This window comes from Ovis aries, chromosome 4, assembly GCF_016772045.2.
Source record: "Ovis aries strain OAR_USU_Benz2616 breed Rambouillet chromosome 4, ARS-UI_Ramb_v3.0, whole genome shotgun sequence".
NCBI classification, from domain to species: domain Eukaryota; kingdom Metazoa; phylum Chordata; class Mammalia; order Artiodactyla; family Bovidae; genus Ovis; species Ovis aries.
This window is the reverse complement of record NC_056057.1, coordinates 27,921,414-27,943,669: the sequence shown is the minus strand read 5'-3', so window position 1 is coordinate 27,943,669 and position 22,256 is coordinate 27,921,414. Positions and strand designations below refer to the sequence as shown.

Below are 22,256 nucleotides of genomic sequence, written 5' to 3'. Positions count from 1 at the left end.
CACTGGGTACCAGCTGGCAATATAAACATGAATACAGCAAGATTAGTTATGAACAGAAACATCGTGACAAGGCAGGTTTCCCCTTGAGCCCCTCACCCATGCTGAAACATAGCAAAGGTTAAGGTTACAAAAAAGGAGCTTTTTTCAAAAAAAAAAGAAAAAAGAAAAAAAAGGGAGGAGACAGGCACTCTTGAACCGGAGATACTCTTCCTCTTAAGGTCTCTTTCTATCCTCAGAAGCTGAAGGTCATCACTCCTTATCTCTCTGCAGAGACAGATCTGAGACTAGCAATCTCCATAAAAGACCAGACACAAGAAGGGTACAGAGACATAAAAAGACTGAAGGCTGCTGGGTTGGGGGAAGGGAGGCAATGGAGAGAGAGAGACCTAAATGAAGAGGACCCAAGAGGGATATCTCTGCCAAAAGCAGAGAATGGATTTGACCACATGGTGTGTCTCGAGAGACCAGAACTAAATTCCAGGAGTAGAACTCAGTAAAGGAGCTAAAAGTCTAAAGAAGGAAGTCTAGAGATTCTTCACCCTAGGGACTGAGCAGGAGTGGGAACAGATTGCTTGAAGCTAAAGAGACTGAACACTCTCCCTTTCATCTAGGACTTTATTAGGATGGGGCACTTTCCATTTGTCCTCATGAAGCTCCACAAAAGGGACCTGGTAACTGCCTCAAACATTGCAGTGCTACGTGGGGTATTCCTGTAGGTGTTTAAAGTGCAGGGCAGATTCAAGGTGAGAGCTACCTGGGTCTCAACTTACAGTTTGGTCTCAAGGTCCTTCTGGGCTCAAAAGGGATAAGTGTCATGCACAGGGCCATAACTTGTCCTGGAGAGGCCATTTCAAAATAAAAATTTACAAAATGATATTTCCAATGAATATAAGACCCCACTTAAAGATATAAAACCGCTGTGAATGGAAAATAGAAACCAAATAAGGTAAGGAAGGAGGAATTATCTTATGAAATGAAAAAGAGAAAGAAGTGAGATAACTGCAGATATTCGATGCAGGTGCCCAGGGTGCAGCACATCAGGCTGTTACAAGCTTACCTGGGCCAGAAAGAGAACTTCACAAAGAGGGTGCACATTGCCTATGGTATCAGAGGTACAAATAAGCCACGCATGAGAATCGAGAGCTGGGGATGAGAGGAAGGTTCGTAATGAGCTTAAGCTGGACCACAAAGGCAGGTAGGATTTCACCAAAGAGAAATGGAGAAAGAAAATACACCAGCAAATCAAAATCATGACGACCAAAGGCACTAGAAAATGAGTACATCTCATCAGCTGAATATTGAACAGTACAATTTTGCTGGAACAAAGGGCACATTAAATAATAAAAATGGCTTGAAAGGTAGCCTTAGGCTACAAGGACTGTGACCTTTTTTGAAAAGCAGTGGAGAAGCTACTAAAAATTTGGAAGGACATAAGAGCTTAGCAAAAGGCTCTATGCTGGGAAATTCTTTCCTGCAGCTCTTCAAGAATGTCAATAATGGCTGCAATGTTATAAACTGGAATGAAAAATAAAAGGATCAGAAGCTTCAGCGCATTTGGCTTGTTTGTGAAGGCTGGGAGGCAGCAAAACACAGTGGTCCCAATCATGTTGTTTAGAAATGTTTTCTAAAGCCAGTTTAGAAGAAAACTACCATTACCAATAGTTCTAGAAAAACAGTATCTTAAATATAACCATGATCTTTTTTTAAATCAATCTGAAATTTGTAATATCTGGTTAGATGTTTTTCAAATAATGTTCCCATCAACAGAAGAAGCAGAGAAAAGGCCCCAAACTCAGGCTAGAAAAAAATAAAACCTATCAATCATGACATACACAAAATTATTTTGCATATATTCCAAAATCTATGCAAAATTATGTTAGTAGACTAACACATATCCTAGACTCAAGTTGTAAACTGGCTACATTCACTAGCATAAGATAAATATGTTCGCTTATTTATTTTCCAAAAAGAAAATGATGGGTTTTGAGAAGTACAAATGCTGAGAGAAGAAAGGTTTACTGAAGAAACACCTGTCTAATAAAATTAACTATATATAATATTTCTGCATTTGAAAGTCCTTATTTCTCTCTTGGAGCTGTAATGCATACATATATTTGATTCCATCCCTTTGCTGCTTTTCACAGCAAGGTGCCCATAACAAAGAAATACACTCCAGGATATCTGTAATAAGGAAGTAAACTTTTTCTTTTTCAGTATTAACACTCTTGCAACCACAAGCACTCAAATACAAGATCATGAGACAGAAAAAGAATTGAAGGATCATCTTCAAGAATGAAAGTGAAAGTCGTTCAGTCCTGTCTGGCTCTTTGCGACCCCATGGACTGTAGCCCTCCAGGCTCCTCTGTCCATGGAATTCTCCAGGCAAGAATACTGGAGTGGGTTGCACTGCCCTTCTCTGAAGGGATCTTCCCAGCCCATGGGTCAAACCCAGGTCACCAGCATTGCAGGTGGATTCTTTACCACCTGAGCCACCAGAGAAGCCCCATCTTTAAGCATAGACTTTTATCTGTAAATAGTAGGCAAGAATAGGAAGAGCTCACATTTTACCCAACTGTGATATTTCATTTTCAAAAGTCTAAGATACTCTATAAAAGATAAGCATCTACTTTACATCCCCTTGCAGGACTAAACGGAGGTGTGCGTAAGGAATCAGGAACAGGCACTGAAAACAGGATAAAATAATCACCTTTCTGCAGTTGAAAAAGACTGCATCTGAATTTCAACTTAATCTTTTTTTTCCTTCTAATTTTGAAACCAAGCAGAACAAAGATCCATAACTGACGCTGGGTAATGGCTTATGGGATCAGATACAAATTTGCTTCAGACTGTAATTATGTCTCTTTCTACCTGAGTTACCTTGGGGCATTTAATCTCACTGAACCTCAAGTACCTGAGTCTTAAAAGTGGAATGTTATTTCATACTTACAGAGGTTGTTAAGGGAATTCAGAAATGATGTATGTAAAATTTTTGAATATTAGATACCTTAAAATAATAATTTCCTACATTTCCCTTCAAAAATTTAATACTTTTTTCTAGGATAACATACTTTCTGTAGAAATTTTTAAAAATAAAACTATCCATAATTTTGTTACCTTAAGTGAACGGCTGAAAATATTTTGGCATGTTGCAATCTAATCTCTTCAGGATGTATGTGGTATGAGTATATACACTGATTTTCAAAGTATTTTACAAAATATAGTAAAATATTCCAAGTATGTTTTGTAAACAGTACTTTTAAGACTTATAGAAATGAAACTTTCGGATTACTTTCATCTATCCATCCTTTATTTTATTGATTTCTTCACTTTCATGCTAAGAAGATCTACATTACTTTGATGTTAGATAAATACAGTCAACCTCTTTGCCGCTTTCTTTTTTAACATCCAATCCTTTGATCCATCTTTAATTTATTTTTATAATATGAAGTAAAGTCCTAAATATTCTTTCCAAAGACTTAGCCAGTTTTTCCAGGATTATTTTTGAAATAATCCTTCCCTTGTTTACTAATTTAAACGCCACCTTGGTCACATACCTATACAGGGTGCAGATATGTTTTAACCTATGTACCAACTTTGATAACCTAACTGCCTGCCTGGAGTATTCTGAGACAAAGGCTACAACCCAGCAGGGAAGGTGCCCAGGTAACTCACATGAATGATTACCATGGAGGAAGATGGGAGGAGATGGTAACAGTGTCACAAATGTGCCATCCTTGAACTAGTTAATTGGTTTCTGCATTTTCCAGCTCAATTCCCCTGTGGTTTTATGATATATATTTTAATATCTTGTAGCCCAGGTGCCCTTTTATGCCCCTTCTTAATCAAACTATTTGTGGCTGGTCTTTAAGATTTATCATTACAGATGAACGTCATATTCACTTGTTTCCTTTTACGACCATCCCTCCACTTACCCACTCTATTTTCTCCGTTGGAGGGGACCCGGCATGTTCTGGGCACAGCTTGCTCTTCAGTGCCTAGAATGGTACTTGCCACAGAATAAAGGTTCAATAAATATTTGGTGAAGTGACTCTGTCGCTTGAAATAAAATAATCTTTCAAAAATAACAGCAAATTCTCCTTCATATTTCTAAGAGTTATATCTGAAATTTTTGATTCCTGATTTAGGACAGAGACTAGAACCTTATGAATACCATGTTGGAGGGAGATATTTTATTCTTCTTTACTAAGAATTTCAGTGGTAGTTCTCTATTATGTAGGCCTGATGCTTAAATATTGGCTTAGGAATAACTTGTTACTGTTAAGAAAGCATCTTTCCATAACTAACTAAATTGTTTCTAGTTTGTTTGTTTGAATAAAGGATTAACATGGACTCCATTTCAGAGATTTCCTGAAAGACTACCATGTAAATTTTCTCCTTTGGACTACCAAGATGATTTACTGTTTCAGTGAAAAGAATCTGGGGGGCGAAGGGATTTCCAGATCACATTGAGATGTTAATACTGATTCTACCCAGAAGAACATCACACACACACAAATTTGTATTTAACCTCAGTGATCCACAAGTCTGTATAAAATTTGTATAAAAATAAGTTTAATGTCTTTTAACAAAAAAGCATTAAATATTTTCACAAACTATACTAGAGTCCATATACCAGAGTCAAAACAATGAAACAAGCAACCTAAAAGCACAAAAACATGAAAATATTTTCTAGTATTAAATATACCCAAATCCTGAAATGAGATACATAATATTAGGATGAATTTTTCCTAAAATGCACTCTCCAACTTGTCTATCATATTTGTCTCTAATCAACATTTTATTTTGAAAATAATTTCCTTCACATTCTTCTCATAGCATTATTTATCTAAATTTTAGTACTTAGTGTGTACTATAAGTCTTTCTTACTTGTTAAGCACAGGTCTGAAATGTGCCTATTAATTGTAGTTTTATCCCATCCCAACATTTTGACATATGACCTCATCAATTTTCTTCATTGCCAGTAAGTACACTTCTGATTTCCCTTTTGATCCAAAAAATGGATCAAAATTTAGAAGTTTTCTTTTCATGTGTCCAATATTTTTAATTTTTATTTAAACCTTCATTTTAATTTCTACTTTATTGCTCTGTGTTAAGATAATGTAAACTGTGCTTTTTCTCGCTTAAAATATTTATTCAACCACATTAATTTCATCCTTGAAGCTTTTCCCTAAACCATTTGTCGGAAACCCAAAATCATTGTGTTTCCAACACAATTGATACTCTTTTTCAAAAGTTTTAACTTTGTAAATATGAAGAGAGAGTTTTTTAGAATTCCAGAGAGCTAGAATTAAAGATACTTAGGGGGACCCCAGGAAACTATGTGTTTTTCCCCCCTCCCCAGATGAGCATGCAGCTTTGCAAACAATGCCCTTTTTAAAAAACCAAAAGTTCCTATAAGAGACGCTTACAGAGTGTTAGTGTGTGTTCTTCTGAAACGTTGATGTAAGCCCATATGCAGAGTCCAAAGTGAAAGTGAAAGTCACTCAGTCATGTCCGACCTTTTGTAACCCCATGGACTATACAATCCATGGAATTCGCCAGGCCAAAATACTGGAGTGGGTAGCCTATCCCTTCTCCAGCAGATTTTCCCTACCTAGGACTTGAACCGGTGTCTCCTGCACTGCAGGCAGATTCTTCACCATTTGAGCTATCAGGGAAACCCTAAACAGAGTCCAGCATAGCAAGAATTCAGCCTCCCCATGGTCTCTGCAAGAACTGTATCTACTCCAGGAGACGCAAGGACGACAGCATCTGGAGCAAAGGAAAAACCAGGTAGTAATTTGCTGCATCCCTCCTCTCTGTTCAGCCAACTCTCTTCTGTTTAATCAGGAACCCCTAGCAAACTTAAAATAACCAGCATTTTGGTCTCTACCTAGCCTTTCTAAATCCTCAAATTGTAACACTGCAACTTAATCAGTGCAATTCAATTTGTTGCTTTTTGTATTTGTAGTTTATAAAGTGTCACAATTATGTTTTCACTGTGGATATTTCTTTAAATTATGCAAAACAAGTTCATTTTTTCTTATTTAACGCTTTTGGGTTATATTCTATGACTTACTATATCATTTTTCCAATTTACACTTAGCTTACATATTTTAACCTATTATTTGATTTTAAACTTGTTGTGTTATTTTATTTAGGCCTTTAGGAAACAAGCTATTTTAAAACCTAATCTGAGAGAGCCTCTTTGTCTTTTCAAGTGGAAATTGATGCATTTATATTAATTGGCATAATTATACGTTTCATTTTACCTGGGGATAAAATATTTTATTTTAGGAACTCAACTGGTTTGAGAACAATAAAAATGAGTTACTTCACTCATTTCACTCCAAGTAGCGAAAAGCATGAAAGATATCACTCCTACTTTTTGGTGACTTTCTTGGAGAAGAGTTCTGGAGAAGAGAATGGAAAGCCACTCCACTATTCTTGCCTGGACAATCGTATGGACAAAGGAGATTGGTTGGCTACAGTCCACTGAGTCACAAAGAGTCAGATATGACTGAGCAACTAAGCACAGCACAGCACAGCACAAGAATTAGTCACAAGATACAAATCCAAGGGTGTCCAGGTAGTTCAAACCAGTCCTCTCTATTATCCAGAGTCTATATGGAATAGAGATAGATCCCTTAGATCTGTCCCAAAAGCCACAGGTGAGAGGAAAGAGAGATACTCTAATTATTTATCAATAATGCGTTTTGCTGGAGCAGCCGTGAAGAGATACCCCACGCCCACGGTAAGAGAAACCCAAGTAAGATGGTAGGTGTTGCAAGAGGGCATCCGACGGCAGACACACTGAAACCATACTCACAGAAAACTAGTTAATCTAATCACACTAGGACCACAGCCTTGTCTAACTCAATGAAACTAAGCCATGCCCACCGGGCAACCCAAGACGGGCAGGTCATGGTGGAGAGGTCTGACAGAAGGTGGTCCACTGGAGAAGGGAATGGCAAGCCACTTCAGTATTCTTGCCTTGAGAACCCCATGAACAGTATGAAAAGGCAAATGCTAGGATACTGAAAGAGGAACTCCCCAGGTCAGTAGGTGCCCAACACGCTACCGGAGATCAGAGGAGAAATAACTCCAGAAAGAATGAAGGGATGAAGCCAAAGCAAAAACAATACCCAGCTGTGGATGTGACTGGTGATAGAAGCAAGGTCTGATGCTGTAAAGAGCAATATTGCATAGGAACCTGGAATGTCAGGTCCATGAATCAAGGCAAATTGGAAGTGGTCAAACAAGAGATGGCAAAAGTGAATGTTGACATTCTAGGAATCAGCGAACTAAAATGGACTGGAATGGGTGAATTTAACTCAGATGACCATTATATCTACTACTGTGGGCAGGAATCCCTCAGAAGAAATGGAATAGCCATCATGGTCAACAAAAGAGTCTGAAATACAGCACTTGGATGCAATCTCAAAAACAACAGAATGATCTCTGTTCGTTTCCAAGCCAAACCATTCAATATCATGGTAATCCAAGTCTATGCCCCAACCAGTAACGCTGAAGAAGCTGAAGTTGAACGGTTCTATGAAGACCTACAAGACGTTTTAGAACTAACACCCAAAAAAGATGTCCTTTTCATTATAGGGGACTGGAATGCAAAAGTAGGAAGTCAAGAAACACCTGGAGTAACAGGCAAATTTGGCCTTGGAATGCGGAATGAAGCACGGCAAAGACTAATAGAGTTTTGCCAAGAAAATGCACTGGTCATAGCAAACACCCTCTTCCAACAACGCAAGAGAAGACTCTACACATGGACATTACCAGATGGTCAACACCAAAATCAGATTGATTATATTCTTTGCAGCCAAAGATGGAGAAGCTCTATACAGTCAGCAAAAACAAGACCAGGAGCTGACTGTGGCTCAGATCATGAACTCCTTATTACCAAATTCAGACTCAAATTGAAGAAAGTAGTGAAAACCGCTAGACCATTCAGCTATGATCTAAATAAAAAACCTTATGATTATACAGTGGAAGTGAGAAATAGATTTAAGGGACTAGATCTGATAGATAGAGTGCATGATGAACTATGGAATGAGGTTCATGACACTGTACAAGAGACAGGGATCAAGATCATCCCCATGAAAAAGAAATGCAACAGAGCAAATGGCTGTCTGGGGAGGCCTTACAAACAGCTGTGAAAAGAAGACAGGTGAGAAACAAAGGAGAAAAGGAAAAATATAAGCATCTGAATGCAGAGTTCCAAAGAATAGCAAGAAGAGAAAAGAAAGCCGTCTTCAGTGATCAATGCAAAGAAATATAGGAAAACAATCGAATGGGAAAGACTAGAGATCTCTTCAAGAAAATTAGAGATACCAAGGGAACATTTCATGCAAAGATGGGTATGGACCTAACAGAAGCAGAAGATATTAAGAAGAGGTGGCAAGAATACACAGAAGAACTGTACAAAAAATATCTTCACGACCAAGATAATCACGAAGGTGTGATCACTCATCTAGAGCCAGACATCCTGGAATGTGAAGTCAAGTGGGTCTTAGAAAGCATCATTACAAACAAAGCTAGTGGAGGTGATGGAATTCCAGTTGAGCTATTTCAAATCCTGGAAGATCATGCTGTGAAAGTGCTGCACTCAATATGCCAGCAAATTTGGAAAACTCAGCAGTGGCCACAGGAGTGGAAAAGGTCAGTTTTCATTCCAATCCTAAGAAAGGCAATGCCAAAGAATGCTCAAACTACCGCACAATTGCACTCATCTCACAGGCTAGTAAAGTAATGCTCAAAATTCTCCAAGACAGGATTTAGCAACATGTGAACCGTGAACTCCCTGATGTTCAAGCTGGTTTTAGAAAAGGCAGAGGAACCAGAGATCAAATTGCCAACATCTGCTGGATCATGGATAAAGCAAAAAAGTTCCAGAAAAACATCTATTTCTGCTTTGACTGTGTAGATCACACTAAAATGTGCAAAATTCTGAAAGAGATGGGAATACAGACCACCTGACCTGCCTCTTGAGAAATCTGTATGCAGGTCAGGAAGCAACAGTTAGAACTGGACATGGAACAACAGATTGGTTCCAAATAGGAAAAGGAGTACGTCAAGGCTGTATATAGTTACCCTGCTTATTTCACTTCTATGCAGAGTACATCATGAGAAATGCTGGGCTGGAAGAAACACAAGCTGGAATCAAGATTGCTGGGAGAAATATAAATAACTTCAGATATGCAGATGACACCACCCTTACGGCAGAAAGTGAAGAGGAACTAAAAAGCCTCTTGATGAAAGTGAAAGTGGAGAGTGAAAAAGTTGGCTTAAAGCTCAACATTCAGGAAACGAAGATCATGGCATCTGGTCCCATCACTTTATGGCAAATAGATGGGGAAACAGTGGAAGCAGTGTCAGACTTTATTTTTTGGGGCTCCAAAATCACTGCAGATGGTGACTGCAGCCATGAAATTAAAAGACGCTTACTCCTTGGAAGAAAAGTTATGACCAACCTAGACAGTATATTCAAAAGCAGAGACATTACTTTGCCAACTAAGGTCCATCTAGTCAAGGCTATGGTTTTTCCAGTAGTCATGTATGGATGTGAGAGTTGGACTGTGAAGAAGGCTGAGCACCGAAGAATTGATGCTTTTGGAATGTGGTATTGGAGAAGACTCTTGAGAGTCCCTTGCACTGCAAGGAGATCCAACGAGTCCATTCTGAAGGAGATCTGCCCTGGGATTTCTTTGGAAGGAATGATGCTGAAGCTGAAGCTCCAGTACTTTGGCCACCTCATGCAAAGAGTTGACTCATTGGAAAAGACTCTGATGCTGGGAGGGATTGGGGGCAGGAGGAGAAGGGGATGACAGAGGATGAGATGGTTGGATGGCATCACTGACTCGATGGATGTGAGTCTGAATGAACTCCGGGAGCTGGTGATGGACAGCGAGCCCTGGCGTGCTGGGATTCATGGGGTCCCAAAGAGTCGGACATGACTGAGCAACTGAACTGAACTGAACTGAATGCATTGTAAGCCTCAAAGTCAAAACAACTACTAAGACAAAGCAGAAAATGCAACAATCTTCCCAGAATGTAAGAGAATAATTATTGAAAAAGAATCAGTAACCTTTTGACAGATCCTGAAACTCAAAACAAAAAATGGATGCATACTTCAGGTTAATCTTAAAATTTTTTAATTGATTGTGAAGTTAGATGTGTGTGTATGTATGTGTACGTGTGTGTGAGAGAGTGAGAGAGGGAGAGAGAATGAGAGAGTTCCAACAAAACATAACTGCTGGGGTATTCAATTCCTTACCTAATTTGGTTCAATTTCTGATATAGAACAGAAGGCTAGGAGAGTGCCATTTGTTCAAGGATCCATGAAAAGCTAGTACTGATTTCCCTAAGAAAATTTTTACAAAATAAACAGGTCTCTTGTTGCAAGATAGAACAGTTATTTCTCCAGTATGTGACTTTGGGACAGTCTAACTATATTGGCAAATGTAAATGTTTCCTTAACTTTAAGTAATATTATGAAATAAATACCAACTACTAACAGAAGATAATATAGTGACAATTTCAATCTATACTTATCTAAGAATCAATATATACTGATCGATGACATACTAAAAACAACATAGCTCTTATATTCTTTCCTTAAAGTGCATCTTCTATTACTAAGACAGTTAAATTTCTGAGTGGTGATTTTCAAAAATATGAAAAAGAGAAGTCATTTATGAGTTACAAAATTATAAATTTCAATAACTCTACCTCAAATAAAAACATAGATCCCTATGTGTGGTAAGAATAATGATTTTTGATATAAATTTTTCAAAAAAAATTTTGGTTTTACTTTGGTATTTGAATAAAACTAATGTGCCCATAGTTCAAATAACCAATTACAACTTTAGATAAAATTGAATTAAGAGAAGGTTATTCTCCTTGGAGGAAAAGTTAGGACCAACCTAGATAGCATATTCAAAAGCAGAAACATTACTTTGCCAACTAAGGTCCATCTAGTCAAGGCTATGGTTTTTCCTGTGGTCATGTATGGATGTGAGAGTTGGACTGTGAAGAAGGCTGAGCACTGAAGAATTGATTCTTTTGAACTGTGGTGTTGGAGAAGACTCTTGAGAGTCCCTTGGACTGCAAGGAGATCCAACCAGTCCATTCTGAAGGAGATCAGCCCTGGGATTTCTTTGGCAGGAATGATGCTGAAGCTGAAACTTTGGCCAGTACTTTGGCCACCTCATGTGAAGAGTTGACTCATTGGAAAAGGCTGGGAGGGATTGGGGGCAGGAGGAGAAGGGGACGACAGAGGATGAGATGGCTGGATGGCATAAAGGACTCGATGGATGTGAATCTGGGTGAACTCTGGGAGTTGGCGATGGACAGAGAGGCCTGGCGTGCTGTGATTCATGGGGTTGCAAAGATCGGACATGACTGAGCGACTGAACTGAACTGAACTTAACTGATTCATATTTAGTTCTACTAAAAACAATACAGATGTCATTTAATAAAAACAAGCCCTCTTTGCTATCTGCTTTATTGCTTCAATTGCTCAGACATATTGAAGTGAAAGTATTTTGTTTTGTTTTCATATGCGTTCTGCTTTTATAAAATTTATGCTTACTCCACAACAGACTATACATTGACATAAACATATTATATATGTATCTAAACACATGTGCATAAATAAATATACATCTACATTACATATGGAGATACTTATATATATATATATATATATATATATATATAAAATTCACTTTATTCCAGTAAACATCCACAGGGAAAAATTTAAAATTTGACTATTTATGGTTTGTCTCCTCTCCTCCCTAATTATTATTATTATGAATATAATCCATTCCTATATATTTTTATCTGGCATTATTATGAAAACATTATTATAAAAATACTGTAATATGAGGAACAATGAAATAAAGTAAATAAATTTTCTAAACATATGTAAAATGATTATATAATATAAATACAGAATATGTATATACAAATATATAAATATATATCTATTTACACACTAAATGATTTACTCTCAGAAATTTGGCTCTGGTATTTGTTTGAACTAAAAAGGGTATTTATATATGATTCAACATTCATACAGTTGAAACTCCTTTGATTGTCACCTGCTAGCTACCTTAATAATCCCTTTTATATTTTCCTAAATCTGTATTAAATCATCCAGTCATATTTGCCAGTCCCAAAGAACTATCAGAATGGGCTCAGTAGACAAAAAGTGGCACCTAATTTATCTATTATGTCCCTCTGATTTTTCAAGTCTCTAGACTTACTAGTGTGTTCTACGTCCTGAGGAATCTGAGATCTCCTTTCACTCTTCTGGAATGAAAGCTAATTATTTTTCAATGCATAAAATTAAATGACTTCCATGTCTATTTAAAGTATGAAGTTTCTACTTTAAATATGAAGAATAAGAGGAGAAATGATAGAAAACAAAATCCTTATCTTTATGTGAATAACTGTAGATTTTAAAATGCTTAAATGTAATGACATCTTTAACAATGAACCATTATTACATTATTATTATCCCTGGAAGATGAAGCATAAAAGATTGATCAGAATAGCTGTTCAAATATATAACCACAGCCTGTCTGATTTACTGAAAGAATATAATATGCCTGAAATCTGGAGGATAATATTTAAATTTCAAATCAAACACCTTAACCACATTCACTCTGATTTAAGATTAGAAATTATCTTTACTATACTTAAGCATCAACAATTATCATGTGCATTTTTGGACTGGACAAGGAGCATATTTTCCATTCTTAAAGGAAAATAAAGAAATTTTCCTAAGTAAATAAAGAATTAATATAATTAATAAATATTACAGACAAGTAAAACAACTGCAGCATTTTGTAAGTAAAAACTATTTCACTGTAAAGAAAACCTCTCGCAAACCAAGATATCAATGTTTTAAAGAGGGAAAGCATTATTGATGAATTAGAGGGCCTATAAAGTAGGTGTTCTAGGCTAAAGATAACCAAAGTGTTGGCCCATAATAAGTTTCAAGGCTATTGATTAAATCTTAGCCTCAGCATCTCTGATAGCTCTTAATTCAAGCAAAGGAAAGGGAACATTACATTCAATTCAATTTAGTCGCTGAGTCGTGTCCGACTCTTTGCAACCCCATGGACTCCAGCACACCAGGCTTCCCTGTCCATCACCAATTCCGAGAGTTTACTCAAACTCATGCCCATTGAGCAGTGATGCCATCAACCATCTCATCCTCTGTCAGCCCTTCTCTGCCTGCCCTCCAACTTTCCCAGCATCATGGTCTTTTCAAATGAATCATCTCTTCGCACGAGGTGGCCAAAGTATTGGAACTTCAGCTTCAACATCAGTCTTTCCAATGAACAGCCAGGACTGATTTCCCTTAGGATGGACTGGTTGGATCTCCTTGCAGTCCAAGGGACTCTCAAGAGTCTTCTCCAACACCACAGTTCAAAAGCATCAATTCTTCGGTGCTCAGCCTTCTTTATAGACCAACTCTCACATCCATACATGACTACTGGAAAAACCATAGCCTTGACTAATGGACCCTTGTTGGCAAAGTAATGTCTCTGCTTTTTAATATGCTGTCTAGGTTGATCGTAACTTTCCTTCAAAGGAGCAAGCGTCTTTTAAGTTCACGGCTGCAGTCATCATATCTGCAGTGATTTTGGAGCCTAAAAAAATAAAATCAGCCACTGTTTCCACTATTTCCCCATCTATTTGCCATGAAGTGATGGGACCACATACCATGATCTTCGTTTTATGAATGCTGAGGTTTAAGCCAACTTTGTCACTCTTTCACTTTCATCAAGAAGCTCTTTAGTTCATCTTCACTTTCTGCCATAAGGGTGGTGTCATCTGCATATCTGAGGTTATTGATATTTCTAACAGCAATCTTGATTCCAGCCTATAATTCATCCAGCCCAGCATTTCTATGATGTACTTTGCACGGTCACAATATACAGGCTTGAGGTACTTCTTTTCCTATTTGGAATCAGTCTGTTGGTCCATGTCCAGTTCTAATGTTGCTTCCTGACCTGCATACAAGTGTCTCAAGAGGCAGGTCAGGTGGTCTGGTATTCCCATCTCTTTCAGAATTTTCCACAGTTTATTGTGATCCACACAGGCAAAGGCTTTGGCACAGTAAATAAAGCAGAAATAGATGTTTTTCTGGAATTCTCTTGCTTTTTCGATGATCCAGCAGATGTTGGCAATTTGATCTCTGGTGCCTCTGCCTTTTCTATAACCAGCTTGAACAGCTGGAATTTTAAGGTTCATGTATTGCTGAAGCCTGGCTCAGAGAAGTTTGAGCATTACTTTACTAGTGTGTGATAAGCGCAGTTGTGTGGTAGTTTGAGCATTCTTTGGCATTGCCTTTCTTTGGGATTGGAATGAAAACTGCCCTTTTCCAGTCCTGTGGCCACTGCTGGGTTTTCCAAATTTGCTGGCATATTGAATACAGCACTTTCACAGCATCATCTTTTAAGATTTGAAATAGCTCAACTAGAATTCCATCACCTCCACTAGCTTTGTTCGTAGTGACATTTCCTAATGCCCACTTGACTTCACATTCCAAGATGTCTGGCTCTAGGTGAGTGATCACACCATCGTGATTATCTGGGTCATGAAGATCTTTTTTGTATAGTTCTTCTGTGTATTCTTGCCACCTCTTCTTAATATCTTCTGCTTGGTTAGGTCCATACCATTTCTGTCCGTATCGAGCACATCTTTCCATGAAATATTCCCTTGGTATCTCTAATCTTCTTGAAGAGATCTCTGGTTTTTCCCATCCTATTGTTTACCTCTATTTCTTTGCACTGATCACTGAGGAAGGCTTTTTTTTATCTCTCCTTGCTATTCTTTGGAACTCTGCATTCAAATGGGTATATCTTTCCTTTTCTCCTTTGCTTTTAGCGTCTCTTCTTTTCACAGCTATTTGTAACGCCTCCTCAGACAGTCATTTTGCTTTTTTGCATTTCTTTTTCCTGGGGATGGTCTTAATCCTTGTCTCCTGAACAATGTCATGAACCTCATTCCATAGTTCATCAGGCACTTGTGTATCATATCTATCCCCTTGAATCTATTTCTCACTCCCAGTATAATTATAAGGGATTTGATTTAGGGCATACTTGAATGATCTAGTGGTTTTCCCTCCTTTCCTAAATTTAAGTCTGAATTTGGCAGTAAGCAGTTCATGATCTGAGCCACAGTCAGCTTCCAGTCTTGTTTTTGCCGACTATATAGACCTTCTCAATCTTTGGTTGCAAAGAATATAATCAATCTGGTTTCAATGTTGGCCATCTGGTGATGTCCATGTGTAGAGTCTTCTCTTGTGTTGTTGGAAAAGGTATTTGCTCTGACCAGTGCATTCTCTTGGCAAAACTCTACTAGCCTTTGCCCTGCTTCATTCTGTAGACAAGGCCCAATTTGCCTGTTACTCCAGGTGTTTCTTGACTTCCTACTTTTGCATTCCAGTCCCCTACAATGAAAGGACATCTTTTTTTGGGTGTTAGCTCTAGGAAATCTTGTAGTCTTCATAGAACCATTCAACTTCAGCTTCTTTAGCATTGCTGGTCGGGACGTAGTCTTGGATTACTGTGATACTGAATGCTTTGCCTTGGAAACAAACATTGATCATTCTGTTTTTGAGATTGCATACAAGTACCACATTTCGGACTCTTCTGTTGACCATGATGGCTACTCCATTTCTTCTATGGGATTCTTGCCTACAGTAGTAGATATAATGGTATCTGAGTTAAATTCACCCATTCCAGTCCATTTTAGTTCACTGATTCCTAGAATGTTGATGTTCACTCTTACCATCTCCTGTTTGACCACTTTCAATTTGCCTTGATTTATGAACCTAACATTCCAGGTTCCTATGCAATATTGCTCTTTACAGCATCAGACCTTGCTTCTATCACCAGTCACATTAGCATTACAGTTAATGCCAGAAGCTACTGTCAGTGGTGCCAGAGTTATTTCATGATTTCCAGGATCCCACAGCAATAGAAACATACAATAATTTGTTCGATAATTTAATGGTAAAAATGGAAATATGTGTCAATTTAGGGGGCCAGAGTGTGCAATATGGCAAAGATGATGAAGAAAAGCATTCTTCATGTGAAGGATGAGGGAAAATATGCATTTATTCAGAGAATCAACATCATAGCATGAAAGCAAGTTTAGTCTTATTTTTTATATTTATGTCTCAGATACAGAATTATTACAAATGTATACATTTGACATCATATTTAGAAGAGAAACCAATTCTACTTCTAGACTAAATATATTATATATTGATAAAGCTTGTAATTGAGCAGAGGACCTCTTCCTTCACAGTGATTTTGGCCCAAGCAACATCAGTGTTACATGCGCTAAACATCGTGTCTCATATTGACCTCTCATGTTTCTCTCTCCCTCCAGTGCTTAACTTCTCAGACCACCTCCTCCTTAGGTTCGTTCCCAATCCTGAGTTAATCTTCACAGACAGCAGTTCTGGCCTAGAAGAGTCCTCTTAAAACCTACCCACCTAACTAAAGAATAGTTCTCCATGTCAACAATCAAAGCATTTATATGATCTTGCCTATTCTCCATAAAAACAAAATAATCTGTGCTACACAGGAATTCACATAAAACATTGCTTTGTAACTTTTTCATAGAAATTATGCTATTTCATCTTCAAAAAATGACATCAGGATTAGCATTAGAGGACAGATACTAAGTGACATGACCAGGGCCATCTGTTTGGTTAGAACCAAGCAGGATTCACATCTGGACATCAGAAGCTGATCTCAAGGCTCTAAGGGGCAGGCCCCCAGCCCATGCTGGTGTGAACATAGTTTCACACAGGGTTTGAGGCTGATTAAAAGGAGGACAGGCTAGATTTTACCATCCACTCACCCCTTAGTCAGGTGCCAAGTTGCAGGGTTCTGTCTGTACCACCTGTGTGGTGGCTCAACTAAGGGGGAAAAAGAGACTACTATATAACAAGTGTGTTATATAAATTGTCTACTTTATTCTCACAAACAACCTTACATGGTAGGTATTATCATACTCATTTTACAGAGGAGGAAAATAAACTCAAAATGGTTAAGTGATCCTGTTCAAGGCAACACATATATCAAGGAAAAGTAAAACTCAAAACCAGATAAACCAGACCATTTAACTTTGATGGTCATCCTCTTTCTTTGGAACACTGCTCCCTCCTACTACATATGCCACAGGGGCAAGTTTTACATATATATATAGTGATTTAGTATATTATATATATATGTAATATATATATATAGATGGGTAGAGGTAGATAGAGTATAGATTACTGAATAAACATTCATTCAAACTAAAAGAAACATATCTAACAGAATTAATCACAATCTGACTCTATTTTATGACTTCAATAATGTTTATTTTCTAAAAATTTTTATAGCACCAATAATTTAATACTTGCCATTATTTTTAGAAGTACTCGGGTCAAATACCTAATTATAGAGTGCTTTTCATATTTCTAAAAATATCAAGTATCAGCCACATAAAAGTAATTCAAAAGGTCACAAGTATGAGTCTTCTATTCTCTTTAATATTTAGCATGTCTTAAATGCCAGAAAAAATACATTATAAATTTTTTTCCAAAACAAATGAAATTTCAAGGCAGAGCTGAACATGTCTATGATTACTAAAGAAGGGTCACCTCAAGAGTTCAGGTTTTGGTGTGTTCCTTTCAAAGCCACATCAGTTTCACCTGGATTTCAAGGAAAGCAGCATTGCAAATGTTGTACTTACACCTCATTTCCTGCATGGAATCCCTAACCAACTATGGAATACCATTAAAGTAGAAAAACATCTTCGACGAAGGGAAAGTGCATCAGAATTTCTGAATTACTTAAATTCTAAACTCAACCAAATAGTTGTTAATATCAACATTATCGCTTTCCAAATATACATATTCATGTATCATAATAACCTCACAACTGTTCTTATTTCCATTTTAGAAGTGAGAAGAATAAACTGAGGAGACACACTTAAGTGATGCTTTTATTATCTTTCTCATGTTAGAAAAAATTCACTATAGGTCCTTATTAAAATTTTCTGAAATAAGATGGACTTTGCATAAATGATAACTTTAAATAAGTAAACAAACATACCCACCTCCTCTCACTATTAAAAAAAATGCTCAATAGAGTTCAGCTACAAATGTAGATTAAAAAAACAAAAACTTAAGTCTTTTGGCTCCAGTTTATTTATGCTTTGAATGGAAAATAAACAAACAACTATATAGACATAAAATCTCTAGTTTGTTAAAATCCACTGTTTTGGATTAGTTATATGGCTACTTGTACAAAATGTGTTGTCCGTCTTATAATCCATAATATTTAGCCACTATGATAGCATTTCCAATATAACTACCAATATCATCCAACAAAACCAAGTCTGCCAGAAGCTGTTCAGAAAAAAAAGAAAGAAAAATCTTCCAGAAAAATCTTTCTACTAGTGCTGGTAAGTCATGGGTTAGACTAGGTCTGGTCTGATCAGGTTGGTCTCATCTTTAAAATTCTGCAGGAAATAATTATAGCTCTGTCCCTCTTACTCGTCTATAAAAATGTTTTCAACCAATCAAGAAAGACCCTAAGAGTAGGCAAGGGTGTCTATACTAATCAAACTCTTTAACAGATCAAAATGATTATTTAACCTTTGAAGTGATTTTGAGCTAAATCAAAATCCAGACCAGGCAAATAGTAAAAAATTATTCTTGCCTCATAAGCTAATCTGCTGTAGGTTAAGCCACTGCTATGTCATGCCTGTCCTGGTTCTCAGGATTGAAAAGCTCTCTTTTAAGATCAGCAAGGCAAGCTAGGGCTCTGTGTGACTCACTGCTGTACATGTAATTCATTCTTCCTGACAGTCTGATTTCCCACAGCTGGAACCACTATGTTGAATCTCCCTAGCCCAGTGTTTCTCAGATCTTTCTGAATATTGGAATCACCAGGAGAGCTTTCAGAAGTACTGTTTGAGCCTCACTGAGGACCAAACCTGAGTTTGTTAGAGGGGTGTTCATTTGGGCTGGCTGAGCTCATTCAGATTCTAAGAATGCTTTATCTGCCATGAGAAAACAGATTCAAGGAGATCAGTGTCACTGGAAGGTCTGATTCAATTCAAAAGTTTCCCAAAGTTGACATAAGTCCTGCTCCTACTTCAAGGATCTCATAACAATAGCACCAATACTTCAGTGTCCAAATTAAACAAAGACAAATGACCACTGTCAAAAGATCTCTGAATTGTTTTGCTCATCACAATGTAAGTTATTCTGGGAAATGGAACCAATACTTAGTTTCTTGACCTTAGCATCATTTCAGTGGGAACTGATTGAGAGTCTTTAAATCAACTGATATACAATAAAGAGGAAAAAAACCTTTCATTCTAATATTATTAAAAATTTATGAGAGAAGAGAGTAAGGATCACTGTGAAAGTATATAGCAACTAATAATTCACCCATTTATTCTGCTTTTGTGCCTGTAGTCAATGTAATTAGTTCCTAATTTTGTCTGTGATTCTGGTGTAGAATTCCTAGTGTGTTTTAACACATTTATTATAATAGACATAAATAGATACTAAAATATACTTACTATCTTATATTTGAAAACTGGAGTCAATGAAATAAACTGTATATGCAAACAGATAACTCCTTTCATCAGAATTTTAGGAAAAAAATTTTATTTAAAAAATTCATTAATCTTCCTTCTTAACACTAACTTTACCAGTTAATAAAGGTGCTAGATATGTTCTACAGAATAAATAAATAAAACAAAATCTTCTGCACCTGAGCATCCACATTAAAGTTGTATTTGAAGGTTAAAAATGTATACCTTCATATTGTTAAACTGAAATCCATGCCTCGATTATTGCTGCAGAACAACTGGCAAGGTTTACTTAGCAAATTTCATGCCAAGCTTCTGAAGTATGCACCCTACCCCTTTCCACACATAATTCAATATAAACACTTTTCTTCTGACAGACATTTTGAAAGATCAAAGTGCAGAACAAAGGCAAAGAGTGACATGAAGCGCAAGTTCTGGACCATTGAGATGTATGGATGGATTAACCAGAAAATTCACGATGACACCTTGGACCTGGAGAAGTGGTTCTGTTTATGTGATTACAGTTTCAACGCTTAGAAGACCCAAAGCTCTAAACAGCAATTTTCCTCTATGCCCCTACAGGAAACCCTGCAATATTTCAACAAGCTCATCTATCAATGCCAATCAGTGCAATTCACCTGACATCTCATTATAGGTTTTAAGCAACTGGATGTCATCTAGAAGAGGACAAATAGTTCATTACACCAACCATTATGGACCAAATAGAACCCTTATGCAAAATGCATCACACAAAATTCAGTATATTGCCAGCAAGGGCTAGAGAAAAGTCAAATAAAATAAACCAACTATTGAGGAATATGCTTCTTATAGATCACAATGATCCAACTTCCTCACACTTATGATTTACAGACTTATAAAAAACAGCGTTGAGCTTGCTAAACAAAAATATGGTTTAATGCATATATACCTGAAATAGAGAATTAAATTAGGAGTGAAGTCTTAACTACATAGACTTCTCTGATCTAGGAAGAGAAAAAGAGGAGAATGTTTGGGTTCACTAGCTGGAGTTCAGTATTTTCAGCAATTTCTAGCCACCCTCTAAATTAATGTTTTCAGCAGTGTCGTATACCATCATGCCGGTTTCAGAATATGGCAACACATCAAAATCCTGGCCAATGTTACTCCTTTCACTGCTAGCTTGAAAGGATATGTAATTAATTATATTGCAGATTTATGGGATTCTAACTAGAACCACACTGACTGGCTTACTATTGAGTCCAGCATGAAGGTAACCCACTTGACGCCTGAAGAACCTATAGGACTCTATCTACAATGATTTGCAGGAATAAATTATTTCCTTAATAGCTTGTGCTCCAGTCTACTAAAATTTATGCTTTTTTCCTATTTCAATATCATTATTTCTGTGGACATATTATATTGTCAATACAAAAAAGGGAACTGATAAAGCAAGTCTTGATCTTAAAAAAAATGAAACAACTTGTCTTGAATATGCTTTGAGCCTACAAAAAAAAAAATTATTATTGCATTGGCAGGTGGTAGGAAAGTTGACCTTATAATTCCTTCCTACCCTAGAATGATTTAAAGATTCTCTATAATGTTTTTTCTCCCCTCAGAGCAGCAGTTACGCTGATGTAAACAATTTCATTTTGGGAAGATGGAGGGACAGACTCAGCAAGAGGCAACTTCCTCAGCCATCTCTTTGAATCTCTCCTTGATCAAACATGAAACACTTCTCAAGACCTGTTCTGTACTATTAAAAAAAATTCTTTAGAAAAATAATACTAGCTATCTTGAGTTAATCAGTATAGTATACAGCTTCCTCTAGAGCAATGTCCACAGCATTTAGAGGATATTTATTCCACACATAATTAGAAATTCCACTGAAGGAGTCATTAAACCAATAAAGACTATATATGAAACTCAAGATAAAGTATTCTCAAGATTCAAGGTAAGGACACAAACTCAAAGATATTTTAAAAATAAAAATAGAAAGTAAAGAGAAAAGGGAAAGGAACAAGAGAGACTAGGTCTATAAACTAACCCTCTTGGCCAATTTTCAAATAACATGATAAGCATATCATTACAATAGTCTAAATAATATTGTATTGACAGGATGAAATGTCATAGGTTCTTAAGTTTTTTTTTTCCTGAATTCAAGCTCTTAAAAGGTAAATTTTTAAAGGGCAAAAAATAGTTTATGTAAGCATCTTAATATTCTACTGCTCAATGAGATAAAACAAACTCTTTAAATAATTTATTAACAACAATCCAGGATTTTATTTCTTTTTTCATTCAGAAAGTAGAGGACATGTATCATAATCTAGTCAAATTTTTATAGTCTGAGATATGGGAAAAATAGCAATAAGTCGTGTCTGAATCTTGTGACTCATGGACTGGAGCCCACCAGGCTCCTCTGTCCATGGGATTCTCCAAGCAAGAATACTGGAGTGGGTTGCCATTTCCTTCTTCAGGGGAACTTCCCAACCCAGGTGAACTTAGGTTCCCTGCATTTCAGGCAGAGGCTTTCCCGACTGAGCTAGGCAGGAAGCTGATGAACTATGGACGGAGGTTCGTGACATTGTACAGAAGACAGGGATCAAGACCATCCCCATGGAAAAGAAATGAAAGAAGCAAAA

General features: G+C 37.0%; 1 protein-coding gene across 21 annotated transcripts in view; it reads right to left on the bottom strand.

The window, feature by feature from the left end:
• HDAC9 (histone deacetylase 9) overlaps window positions 1–22,256 on the bottom strand; it is a 1,063,328-nt gene that overhangs the window by 699,717 nt on the left and 341,355 nt on the right. Inside the window, exon 2 of one of the 21 annotated variants that reach the window (XM_060414373.1) lies at window positions 3,933–4,006. The exons of the other annotated variants lie outside the window; for them this stretch is intronic. The gene's annotated coding sequence lies outside the window, so the exon portion shown is untranslated. The remainder of the gene's footprint in view (window positions 1–3,932; window positions 4,007–22,256) is intronic. 21 annotated transcript variants of the gene reach the window in all.